The sequence below is a fragment of the Cavia porcellus genome, unplaced genomic scaffold, assembly GCF_034190915.1.
Source record: "Cavia porcellus strain 051 isolate PalLab524CR breed Dunkin Hartley unplaced genomic scaffold, mCavPor4.1 scaffold_21, whole genome shotgun sequence".
In the NCBI taxonomy this organism is placed as follows: domain Eukaryota; kingdom Metazoa; phylum Chordata; class Mammalia; order Rodentia; family Caviidae; genus Cavia; species Cavia porcellus.
Window position 1 is genome coordinate 63,165,075 of NW_026947504.1, and position 13,872 is coordinate 63,178,946.

Below are 13,872 nucleotides of genomic sequence, written 5' to 3' on the forward strand. Positions count from 1 at the left end.
CTTGATTACAGCTCAAGGAATGCAATTTGAACTGTTGTACACTAACAAAAAGAGCTTCGTTATGTTTGTGTTATGTTTGCCAATGTCCAAGTTATATGACCAAATTACCTGTAGCGCTGTCATCCTTTTCTGTATGCACCATCTTCCTAGGTGACCTAATTGATATGTTAACCATTGCTACCCTCTGCAAAGGATAGATGTTATCTAAAATTAAGTGCTAAAATTAGTTGACAAAAGATTGTAAATTCCTGCTAGACCTCTCTGTCCTCTGCAAAGGGAAACAAAGGTCTCCCTCATTCCTTAGCAGATCAAGGATTTTCTCATTTCCTGATCCACGCCCATAAGCCATTCTCTTTGTAAATGCTCTTTCTAAAAAAGTCTGAAAGTTTTAAGCAAGTTACACAGCTTTGCAAACTCCAACGGCACTGTGTCGCTGGGCCCAGGATAAATAAATCAGCGCTGCTTTTTCTTCAAAAACATGTCTTGCCCCATTTTTGGACACCAAGTTGGGAGACTCATTTTTAGGCTACGAGAGAAACAGTTTAAGTAGAAAGAGAAATTTGTTGGAAAGATCTGGGGTGTCCCACAAAATTCAAAGACAGGGATGCAGCTGGCCTCCAGAGTGGAATCATCGCTGTGGGGAGCCCATGGGGAACCCAGAGGCCTCTCTGCATCATTCCTTGTTTTTTCCCCCCCAGAATCAGTTCTATGCTTCTCTGTTACTGAAGACCAATCTCCTCTGACCATCTGCATGGTAGAACATGACCAACACTGCTCCAAGATATATACACTCTAGCTCTTTCACCTAAAAAGAGCCCTATCTCCAGTTCTTAAACCCCAAATTGAAATATTAGAAAAAGGACCAGGTCTCTGCCAATAATCAAACAAATGCTGTAAACTGTCATGTAGAAACACAGTAACTCCTACCCCAATTTTGTGGATGAATGGAGCAAAGGGAAACCAGAAAGGTGATGGTGAACAAGAATCTGATAGGCATCTACTACATAGTCTAATTTCAACAAACCTTTGACAACCAAACCAGAAAAACATCACCTTTGGGATTAAAGGTACAAGCTCCATCATTTATGACCTGTATTATCTTGGGCAAGCTATGTGACTTTCCCAAGCCTCTTCATCTGAAAGTGGGCATAATAACATTTACTTCATGGTGCTGTTGCCTTACACACCTAAATGCTGAGTAGTTACAACCTTATTTCAGACATTGAAATAATCAGAAGACCACGAGTTCTTTCCTTTGTACTGTTACCAAACCAGACCCATTTTGAGTGCCACCTAGTATACTAATCACCAAAGTGACAGATTTTGTAAAAGAGGAGGCTTATCAAAAGGCATCTAGGTCTTCAATCTGCCTCCATGATGAGCGCAGTTAGGAATGTTTATGAGAAGACAAACAGTATGCAGTCAAAGGTTAACTAAGAGCAGGTGAAGTAGGTAAAGTCTAGAAGGTTTTTTCAGGCTTTCCCTGGGTTCAGTCCCCTTCTCTTTGTTCATTCCTCACTCCTGAGGGCTTGGGGTAGCAACCACTCTGGCTCCATCCCCCTAAGTCAGGGTGCAGATCTGAGAAGAGCCCACTGTCTGAAGTCAGCTAGAAGTATTTGTGAATTTTCTGGTGTGGGGAGGAACAAATGGTAGGAGACCACTCTTGTTAGAAATCCATGAAGAGGAGATGAGCTGAATTTTAGGTATGAGCTGAATGCTTATGCTTCATTATAAACTTTAAGGTGGAACACAACAGGGAGCCAAAACCAGAAATCACTCAACAAAATAAATCATATAAAGTGTCCTCTTTTCCTGTATCCTGTAGCCATATAGCTCTTTGCTTCTTGTCTGAGTTGCTTGTTCTCTCCATTTGTTTATGTAATCAAGAGCAACCTGGTTATCAAGGAACCACGTAGGCAGGAAAGTTTGTAAAGACTATGGGACACTCTAGCACAAGAACTCTCCCTTCTCAACCTCCCAGCCTTGTTTCAGAAGATTGACACTATCAATGTCTTGGTTACTTTTGTCTGATAGCTGAGATAAAACACCTGACACCCAAAAGTAGCATAGGAAAATTTTATTGAACTTAACAGTTTTTGGAGGTTTCAGTCTATACTCAGCTGGCTCCAAAGCGGGATGGCACGGCATAGGGGCAACCCTTCACAGCAGCCACAAGGGACCAGAGTAAACAGGGTAAAAAGGGGAAAAGCAGGCCTCCTTCCCACCCTTATACTGGATGCAGGTTACCTACCCCTGGGCAGGAGCAGCACTCACACCACCAATCCTTGTGCTAGACAAGGAACCAATCACAAAGCTAAACTGAGCCACCCAAGAAAGGTCTGTCCCTCATGACCACATGAGGCTTTGAGGGTACATTTAAACAAACCACAATAAGCAGAAATTCCATTTTATTTACATTTCTTTTACATCACACATTCCTGATTCCCCTACTCCCAGCCTTAGTTCTGAACACCACTGGTCAGTCATCCTGTAGTTAGGTTTTGATTGCCCAAGGATAGACCTGTCTCAATTGTTGATCTGATCTCGTCCCACAGTGGAGATGAAGTGGTTGTTGTTTGGATCAAGTCATAACCTTTTTAGCCACATTTGAGCAAGAAAGAATGGTTCTCAGGCGGGCTAAGCTTACTTGGATACATTGTTATCTGTCTGTTCAGTACATGGGTTTCATCTCAAAGCTCTAGGCTAGCATTACTCCATTAGACAAAGTTTACAAAACAAAACCAATGAGTGAAACAAATCCATAATTGTCTTACTAAAGACATAAGTCTCGTATGTACCTTTCAGACTCCCAGGGGTCTTCCAAAAATCCCAAGTTAGTTCTAGACCAAAAAATACACAAGTGACCAAACAAAGAAAACCTAATCTCACAATTTCCCACTAAAAGTAGATCGATGCCCTAAGAAAACTGCCACTTAAACACAAGGCTCAAATTTGTTTTTCACTAATATACTTTGCAATAATGATGCTCATCCTCTAGCAGAAGCTACGAATAATATTTCATTCCACTGAGCATGCATCAAATCTTCCAGGAGACACACTCCTTTTCCAAAACTCTTCTGTAAGTTCTGAAGCCTTTTCTACTTGTCCAAACCCTTACATTTGTTTAGCTTTTCCTCCTAAACACACTCTCATTTTATAATTTCCTTTATAAAAAATGACTCATTTTATTCCCAATGCTCTGAAATGCTCATGGAAATTTTGAAGTTTTAAACAAAGTTAGTCATCATCTTCAGTTATCTTCTTGTGGTGTTAGTCTCTATGTGAGTATCTTGCTGATCTCAGACATAGCTGCTATTTTACAAAACCAATAACATTAAACAAGTCTTATTTTAAAATATTTGAAAGTTAATTTGTGAACGATTTATTTATTCCTGTCAACTTGATGCCTGAAAACATAATATACAATATACATATGTATACATACAAAAGAAATACAGAGAACAAAATCTTGAAGCTTGCATTTAGATTCTTCATGTGCTAGCTTCCAAAAAGTTCCCCCCACCTTTTTGACTGTCAATCTTCTAGTGACATCATCCACTGCCCTCAGTGAGTCTTAAATTTACCAAAGTCATTCAAACTTGGCTTGCTTCCTAATCAGAAAACTGACTTTAGGATATAGCCTCTCAAGAACATTTCCACATCCCCAAAACAGAAAATACCTCGAAAAGCCTCCTTAGGGCTTCCTAACCCTTTCCCTATCTGTTTAATAAACTGTAGGTTTCAGACATTTCAGAGAAAAAAATCTTACAAGGTTTCTAGAGTCTATAGAACATTGATTCTGGCTTTAATTGTTCTGTTCACTCTAATTTTCCAAACATTTCCCTCTTTGAAGGAAATAAATGCAAGCACTGAATTTCTAAGAAATCCCTTCCAAGGAAGTATATGGGTGTGGGTACAAAAGCCGGACAGACAGAGAACCTGGAAGCGGCCCATTTGGAAAGTAGTAGGTTTAGGGGCTGGGGATGTAGCTCAGTGGTGTAAGGGCCTGCCTGGTAAGTGCAAGATGGTGAGGACTATCCCTGGTACAAAAAAAAAAAATCAAAGTAGTGGGAACAGAGTAGATCAAGAGTGTCTACTAGAGTCCAGGTTTGTGTTTCATTTCAGTTTCTCCTCTGGTGTTAGTAAGGAGAAAGGGAAAGATCTCCTTTCAGACCTGAGAGCACTCTTATGAGAGGTTAAAGGAACTGTTCTGACAAGAATATTTAAAAAGGGCAGGTTTACTGGGCATAATAGAACATGCCCCGCATTCAGGAGGCTGAGGCAGGAGGATCATCATGAGTTCAATGCCAGCCTGGGCTATATAGTGAGACCTTGTCTCAAAAAAGCAAACAAAAGGAAAGTGGAAGCTGTAGTTTCTTGCCTCGGTCAACAAAAGTCATCATGATTTACTAACAGAACTGAACCAGAGCATGACACCAAGCATTGAATCCCAACCACTAAGCTGCCAAGAGGCTGCAGGAAGAGGATGTGAATAACTTTTTAAAACCCTATATTTTTGTTTTACCAATTAATAATTAGTATTCATCTCAAATAGAACTGGACCAGATTTTCCAGATGAAGTAGGTCCCCCAATAATGTGGTTTAAAAATAAGTCTCATGCTGTTTTTCATGTCTCTTTCTTACATGAGTTTAGGAGCTGACTCTTAGGTGTTTACATTTTAGCTAGGACTGTTTGAAAGAAACTCTCAAGCACAAATTCAACAAATTAGAAATAGGCAAGCGTTAAAGGCCCTTTATATGTTAATCCTATTATTATGTTTAAAAGTAATCTTAAAGCTTTTCTCAAGGGATTTTTAAATTAAGCACATAATATATAAATATATTAATACATAAATTTAAATAAAAGGCAGATAGATAGATAGGCAGGCAGGCAGACAGACAGACAGACAGACATAGACATCCGAAGTGATGTTTTTTTACCAGAAAAAAAAAAAAAGAAATTCCTTCCAAACAAAAACAGAATGGTCAAAGAAACACTCCAAAGCTCTTTCCAGGGATTCTGTGAGTAGTTTACCTTTACATATTAAATTCTGCTCAATGCTATCTCTAGAACCAAAATATTTCATGTAATTGCTTATAGTTCGAAAGAATACTGGGGCCAGGCTATGGCTGCAAGTCACCAAGTTTTGGAGAATATAATCTACTGTGCTGCAGGGGAGGACAGAAAGTAATATTTCCCATCTCTTCAGACTTTAGACATTGCTGGTCAGAAGTATACACTTTGGTTACTTATGCTGTCACTGGAACCAGATTTCAGAAACAAGCAAACAAAAACAAAAAAACAAAAACTCTGCAAGCCAAGATTCCCTAACCCTTCTCTAACATCAGATACCCTGATGTTAAGACCCTTGCAATAAAGTCACAACTTCAGGGAAGGAGGACATAGGAAATAGAATTCACTAACTATACTAAAGTTACCCAGTAAGATGTTTTTCAAACTATTTCTCTATTGCAAAAATGAAACTAAGTACTACAGGTCAGCAGCTATAAACTGGGAAAATCCTCAGGACAACCCTTGCAATGAGTGGTCCAGGCAGCTGCTTGTACTCATACTAAATCACAGGTAAAATGCCTGGATTTGTCTCCCAAATGGCTCACCAGATTGCTACTGAACCAGACCTGTTTTACTGAACAGTTACTTGAATCCTAGAAATGATGAGTCTTGCAAAAGGAAAAAGAATGTACTCAGAGCAAGCCAAGGTGAGGAAGGGGAAGGCCAAGTTTCAAATCTACCTCCTTCAAGCCAAGGCTTGGGGAAATTTACAGGAATTACAGGGAAAGGCAACTGGACGTCAGGAGCAAGTAAAGCAGGTTAAGTCTAGAGGGTTTATTCAGATTTCCCTGTTTCAATAATGAGTATTTGTTGAAGTGGAGACTTTCCTATGCTATGCAGCCAGTCGACATGTGACATTTCACTGGTTTTCATGCTTTAGAGAACTTGTTTTCAAAAGAAACAATACATGCAAGTTATCTTAGTTCTGTTGCCAGAAAAGTGAGAGGCTAAGAGTATAACATGCTACAGGAGGCCTAAGCAGGCCCTCTGTGAAACAGATAACAGTGAACATGGTCCTTAAAAGGTTTGGATTTGTATCAGTAATACTATTATTTTGTTCAGAGTGATTTTAGTCTGTTTTGGTTTAATTTCAAAATACAGGCGGTATGGACAGCTATTTTGAAGAGAATGAGAGTCATTATGGCAGCCATTATTGATTTTCCTATTGTCTGGTCTTGAAGACCTAAAATGCCTTCATCATCCTGTGCTGATCAGTTTTATACTATTTTGTCTTGTATGCATTCATTGTATGTGAAGATAGGGACAACCTTTTGGAAGAAAACAAGACAATGTGATAGACATAAAGATCTCCGGTTGTCTTGCTTTGAAATCTGTGTCTCTTACATTATTTTCTTATGATCTGTTTTGTTCTGTTTTGTTATGCTTAATTTTACCCTCTTTAAAATTTTTTTAAAAGTTTGGATTTATTGAATGAGGAACAGTGAATGTGGATATTCACCAATGATAGGCTAGAAGCATGTTCCAAAAAGATCAAAAATGCTTATGAGACCTGTTTGCCAGGAAGGACAGATAAAAAGTTTCTTCTTCTCTCTTTTCATAAAGCAAAGAGAATAATTTCTTACTTTAGGAAATCCTGGACTATCTCATATATGCATTTTCTAGGGTCGATTTAGCATCTTGAATGATCTAGCTTCATGTCACCATACCAAAATGGCATTTTCAAAAAACAAAGACAACTTTGAACATATGCCAAGGATTTCAGAAAGTATCTTGTTAGGGAAAAAGACTAGTTTGTTAAAGTCTATTCACTGATAAATTATATTTTGGCTTACGATTCCCAGGACTCATCACTTGCATCAGGATCTAGGATAATTCCCATTGCCTGAAGCTGAATGAAAAAGGCCAGAGAAATTGCTCCATCTATTTGCTAAAAAATTAGTGCAAGTATGTCTGTAACACTCAGATTTAGAGTAGCAGTTTGATTATAAATATTTTTAAGCATCAACACAAATATAATGAACATCTTATATTGTTCCTCTGGAAAATCAATTGATCTTTCACCTAAAATTTTAGTCCATACTGTATGATGTGGAAGGACTCAATGTTTTTTTAAACTGTTTTAAATGGACATTTTCTCTTTATCATGATGAAAACCACAGTTGGAAATCCACCCACATGGAGCAAGAAACCCCCTTACAATAAGTCCAGCAAATGACTGTCTACCTTTCCATTGAATCCTCTTAGATGACAGTCAACAACTCGATAACTTACAAGATACCCTCACCTCTTTTATCTATTGACAGGCACATAGTATGCTTTCATTGGCACATAGTATGCTTCTGAAGCAAAACAGAACAAACCTGTTATCAATTAGCCTTTCAAGGATATTACAGTAGTCATTGTGCCTGTCACATCTTTTTACCAAGCTAAATTTTTGCAATGCTCCTAGCAAAAAAATATTTACCCCTTCGTATCTGGCATATTTTAATCTGTGATCATCTCTTCTGAAACACCATATTGAAAACTGAACTGAACCTAGCACAAGAGATGTGGAAATTTTTATTGTAGGATGTCCTATGAGCTTTCTTCAAAACTACCTTGCATCATTGGTTACTATCTTTAAAACATTTATGAAGTAAACTGTTTTCTCAAAAATGTGATATCTCACAGATATCTCTATCTGCCTTATTTCCATTTTCATTTTTCTTTAAAGTTATATGCATGTAAGTCATTAAATTACAGGCTGGCAGAAGATTGTATTGTAAAGGAGCTGACTGCTACTACTGATCAGGAAATGGCTCTTCTGTTGGCAAGTCTAAAAGGTCACAAGAGGGATTTTACGGATGCAAATTAAAGGAAACGTCCCTTACAGTGAACGTTTTGTTTAAGAAAGAGGATAAGAAAAGATGTTGATAGCAAGTCCCTATACTGGAGGAAAATGAGCCATGAAAAAGAGGCAAATCACATAAAATTACATTTGTTATTACTTAAGTTACATTCTGCACCAAAAACTGAAAAAGGAAAAGCACTGTATCATTTCTTTTCTTAAGTTGATATACAGAAATTGTACATATTTGTCAAGTACAGTGTGACAACTTGATATATGCATGCAGTGTGTAATGATCAGGGTAATTAGCATCAAACCACTTCTGCTTACCATCGATTTAAAGGTGGACAGCTCAATCACCTCTCCACCAGAACATGTGCTTCAAAAACAGGTATGGATTGAGATGCTAGCTTTCAAAAAAGCTTTAGACAATGACACACAGTCCTTGGAAGACTTACAGTGAGACGTATACTCTTGGGAACTGCTAATTAACAAAAAAAAGTCCAAATATTTTTATTCCTGTTTTCTATGTTTCCTTAAATATATCTCAGCCACAACTAGTGAAACTAGGTAAAAGGACAAAAGCTATTCTTCAAAGAAAGGTACTTGCATGGCATCAAAATCAGAATGTTTGGTACTTCTTGGTACCAATTGATATTGTGAAACTTCTGATAGAGGAAAACATAACTCCAACTTGTTGGATGTCAATGTGCTGAGTTCAGGAACAACATTGAGGAATAAAGTCGTGAACCAAAGGAAGAAGTTAGGAGTCTTATTGGAAATAAGGAGAGAAAAACGCCTCCTGGATTTCCAGAGTCTTGAATGGGGTGGTCACTGAGCCCTCTGTCAGGATACTTTTTCCCTTGGGCCACTTCCCTACTGCAAGAAGTCCATCTTCTTGCCCCTCTATCCATCCTTATTATTCTCTTCGTTGGTACTTTGCCTTGCTCAAATGGAAGATACAATACAGTATTAAAAATTGTGTTTTATTTCACTCAACATTGTTTTCCAGGTGCATCCATTTTTCTACAAATGTCTCAAACCTATCAGTCTTTATACCAGAGTAATATTCCATTATATATATTACATCTTGTTTATTCAATTATCTGTTGATGGTACATACCTACATCTAGGATTTAGCTATTATGAGTTGTGCTGCTATAAACACTGATATGCATGTGTTGCTTAGGCAGACTCTACTAGTAGTGATATTTTGGAAAAAGTACTATGTGCTCTTGAAAAGAATATATACTCTATTGTAGAGAAGGGGAATACTCTGTACATATCTATTAAGTCCATATGGTCAAGGGTGTGGTACAGCTCTGAAATTTTTGTTTAGTTTCTCTCTTGCTGAAAGTGGAGTGTTAAAATAGCCCCTACTATGATTGTATTAGTGTTGCCTCAATATCACATATTCTGCTTTCACGTCGGTCATTTCTGTAGTGTATGAATTCTATAGGTTTTTATTTCAGGTATTTCTATCAGACATGTTTTTGAGAAATTCTTGTTGAATTCAGATTTTGAAAGATTTTGGTCACCTTGTCAAGTTTTTTATCCATTTACTATAGACATACTGAATGATATTGCTGTGTAATTTTGGTTCACGTCTTCTTTGAACTCATCTATTTTTTTTCATCCCTTCTTTGAACTTTTCATAAACTTCTGCTGACATTTGTTCTCCCTTTGTGGCCTGTTGATCTGCCTGGGAGAGTTGGTGAGGGTTAGAGACCTTCTATTTCCTTATTTCCCCATTTTCTTATGTGTATCTTTCTCTGTGTGTGTGTGTGTCTGTGTGTTTTAAATTACAGCACAGTTGTGGTAAAGCAGTGTATTGCGAATACATCCGAGAACTGCCCCTGCTCTAGTTGTCTTAATACTTAGAAAGGCAATGTTTCTGGATTGAGTTCATGATTCTTCCAGCAACTACTATCAAAGAATAGAATAAATCTAAAGTCTAACATCATTATCAGCAAGATTATACAGGAGGTGTGTGATAATATAAAATACACAGAATCTGGATGCTGAAAACCTAGTTCTGTTTCAGTTATAGGAGACTTTAGGTAAGTGACTTTGGTTCAGTGTTCTCATCTGTTAAGTGAGGATAATGACCCCAGCCACCCGTGGTCAGGATTATTGTGAGCAACTAGTGACTGTGCACATAAAAGGTAAAGTTTCCATTTCAACACGAGGAGGTTCATATACCTGTACTACAAATTCTGAGAACTACGCAACATGTTCAGCAATATTGACTTATCTGAGTAAATTTTATCCATGCACTCATTTATCTGCAGATAGCTATACACACCAAATGAAAATACAGAGAGCTTTCACAGAAGCATGCTTACTTTTAAAATAGTTGATGAGTTTGGGTGCTTTCAGGATGGTATAGCTGTAGATTTTTTAAATATTTGAATTGCTTCCATATAAAGAATTTTCTACACTTAAGAGTTGCTCCAAGATAAAAACTCAGACCAGCAGATAAAAGCTTCAGGCAAACAAATCTGAATCATAATAATGAAGTTCTTTACAATATTTATAACTGTTTGAAAATACAATAATTCACCTACAGGAATAAAATTGCTAGGAGTGAAACTATTTAAATTGAAAGGAACAATCAACTATTGAAGTAAGTTAGGTGTTAGGTAAGAACATAAGTTTCCTTGAGGGCAGGGATGTGTATGTTTTGTTCCTTGACACAACTGTGCCTAGAACAGTGTCTTGTACTTAGAAGGTATCCAGATATGAGGAATAAAGAAACAAGTGTACCCATGATCCCTTTGAATTTAAGACTACAATTTCATGACAGATGTTCAACATTCTCAATTCTGCTGATTCTGTCAATTTAGTAGCTCACTTAGTGGGGGGGGGCAGATCTCAAGGCCCCATCTAAATATTTTGAACTCAAATTTACAAATACTCAAGAGTGACTCTGCTTTCTCGAGTGGTTACCAGAAAACCCTAGCTAACAGTTAGAAACTGACACTGTAGAAGAATGGCAGGTAAAATAACCAAGCCAACAGAAATCCACAAAATCAAACGGGAATTGAATTACAGAGTGTTATTCAGACAGAGTTCCAAGTAGATGTGAGGACAAGAATGTTTTCCTGATTATCTGTGTCTCTAATACTGAGCCTAGTACTAGATACTTAAAACTGAATTCCATTAAACTGAAATTTATACCTGATAATTATTAAACTATTTGCCTTTTCTCTTTAGGGTCACAATTCATAGTTATATGTTTATTCATGTTTAATTGCTTATTTAAATGTCTAGCTCTCCCATTAAATCATAAACATTCATGACAGCTCATATCTCTTATTGTTCTTATGTAGCATATAGGAGGCTCTTAATATTTGTTGAATGAATTGCATAGATACTGGAAGTTCATCCTTGAAATAATGGTGTACTTGAACCAGTTCTAGAACCACAATATCTTTCATCTGAAAGCATTTACTCACATGTCCCCCAATACACTGTTCCCCCAATACACTGTTGCCATACACTGTTCAAGGATAAATGATAATAACAGGAGTTGAATTATTTGGCATTGCACTGATAACATAAAATGTTGTCTAAATTGTTTAAGTTCTCTTACTATTCTTTCTTCTCAGCAAATGAGACTACTACAAATGGGTACCAGGCCAAGTACCCATTTGATTGCTGTGGCATTAGATGTAGCTCCGTAACTGATCAGTGGACTCCATAAAAGTCAGCAGTGGCACAAAGTTTCACACTGACCCTGCTTTCTTCTTCTTTTTTTTAATATCGTAGGCAATTGTTTTTTAATTTTTTTATTTGTATTTCTACCAGTACCAGGGATCGAACTCACAACCACACACTTGCAAGGCAGGTGCTTATGCCGCTGAGCTAAATCCCCAGCCCCTTGACCCTGCTTTCTTATGACACCAAACACATGAGAACCAACAGCCTGGTCAAAAAGCATGGTTTTTAAAAAACTGATCCACAATGATACATATAAACAATCACAATTTTAAGAAATCCATGATTAGTTTGCTTAAAACTTCCAAAGACAAGACATTAAATTAAAAAATTCAGATTGGGCTGGGGTATAGCCTTTCTGGTAAAGCATTTCTGCCTAGTATTCAAAGGGCCAGTCTGGCAAAATCAACCAGCCAACCAATTCATCATTAGACAAGCTGAGGTTTCCATTTATCATCTCATACTGACATCCATCTGGTATTAAAAAACACAGCTCATATGTTTTCAAAGTTCAATATTTTCTAAATGAGGGAGAAAACAATGCTAAGACACTATCTGTCATAGTCTCAATAGGCTGCTTTCCCATCCTGTTAAGTAAAAACTAATGAAGAATATCTCTGTTTATATGAATTGCATTACACATCCAAGAACACACAGAGAGTTAGCAAATGATAAAGATGGAATTCCAACTTTATGTAGATGGACAAAATTTGTAAGTAACTGGTATTTGGGAAACTGACTAGCCATTTGGGGAGTAAAAGCATTCACAGCTCATGTTCAGATTTTATACTAAAACAAATGAAGCCCTTTAAAGTATGTTATGAAAACCACACACCATAAAGACATTTGATCACATTAAAAATACAGGACATGTATAATATGTGATAGACAAATGATTAACTTCAAATATACAAAAAGTTTTTAAAATAATTAAGAATGAAGTCAGTAAAAAATAATCAAAAAGCATTAAAAAAAAAAAAAAAAAGAAGTCACGGCAGGCAGAAAGAACCAGGAGATCTGCCTCTGCTTGCTGGGCACCGCCACCTGAAGACCTTCTCCTCCACATACCCAGAGCAGACCAAAGGAGACAAATCCACCTCTGCCTGCTGTGTGCCGCCACCAAAAGGCCACATCCTTCAGGTGGCCAGTGTGGGCAGAGAGAACCAGCAGATCCACCTTCACCTTCAGGGAGCTGCCACCGGAAGGCTCCTTCCTTCAGGTGGCCAGTAGAAGCAGGGACACACAGCCAGGTAAGTAAGCCCTGTGCATCTGTAGGCCACCACTTGAGGCCCTTGGCTCCCTCAGACAACGATCATCCACTAGCAGAATTAGACAAACACACCCCTGTGTGTCTGCCACCATTGTGGGAGTCCCAGTGTAAACACACAGGCTGAGAGAAGCAGCTGCACCTCCACGTACCCCTGATCATCAGCAAAGCCCCAGTGTAGCTGCATAGCTGTAGGGAAGCCCACTTCACACCCTGCTACCTCCCTGTAAATCTGGAATTAGAGGGACCCAGGTGTCTGCCCCATACCCCTACATTTCCTAGGGGCAGCCAATGTGGGAAGTGCCTGGGACCCACAACCAGCTTATTGGGAGGAACCCAGGAGAATGCCAAAACAAAGGAGCAAAAGGCAAACTTGGACCTCTAGCCCACACACAGTAATTCTGGGAGATATGGTCATGGAAGAAAACCAAAGTCACACACCTGAAATCTCTGAGAGGATAACAACTGAAGTTAAGAAATCAATTTCATGAGATTGTAAAAGTAATCAAATCAGAAATAAGGCCTCAGGTAAAAGAAGAAATCACAAACATACTAAAAGAATTGTTCAGCAGGTATAAAAAAGACATAGACAATAAAGAGAAGCATAGGAAAATGATGGAAACCTTGAATGAATGTAGAAAGGAATTAACAACGCATGAGACAGACTCAAAGAGAGATGCAGGAAATGAAAAATTCAATTGAAAGCTGGCAAAACCACCTGAAAGAGATTGAAGACAGACTTTCAATTAAAGACAGGATTGCAGCTAGTGATCATGAAAGGAAAGATCGCTTAAAAATAACACAGAATCAGGAAATAACTCAATGGCTGCAAGATGATGCAAAGAAGCATAATTTAAGAGTGATAGGTATCAATGAAGAAGCAGGGGTCAACACAAATTAAATTAAAAGGATATTCACAGAAGTAATAGAAGAAAACTTCCAAACATGGGAAATGGATCTGGCATACAGATAACTGAGATATATAGGACTCCATAACCATAACCATAACCATAACCATAACCA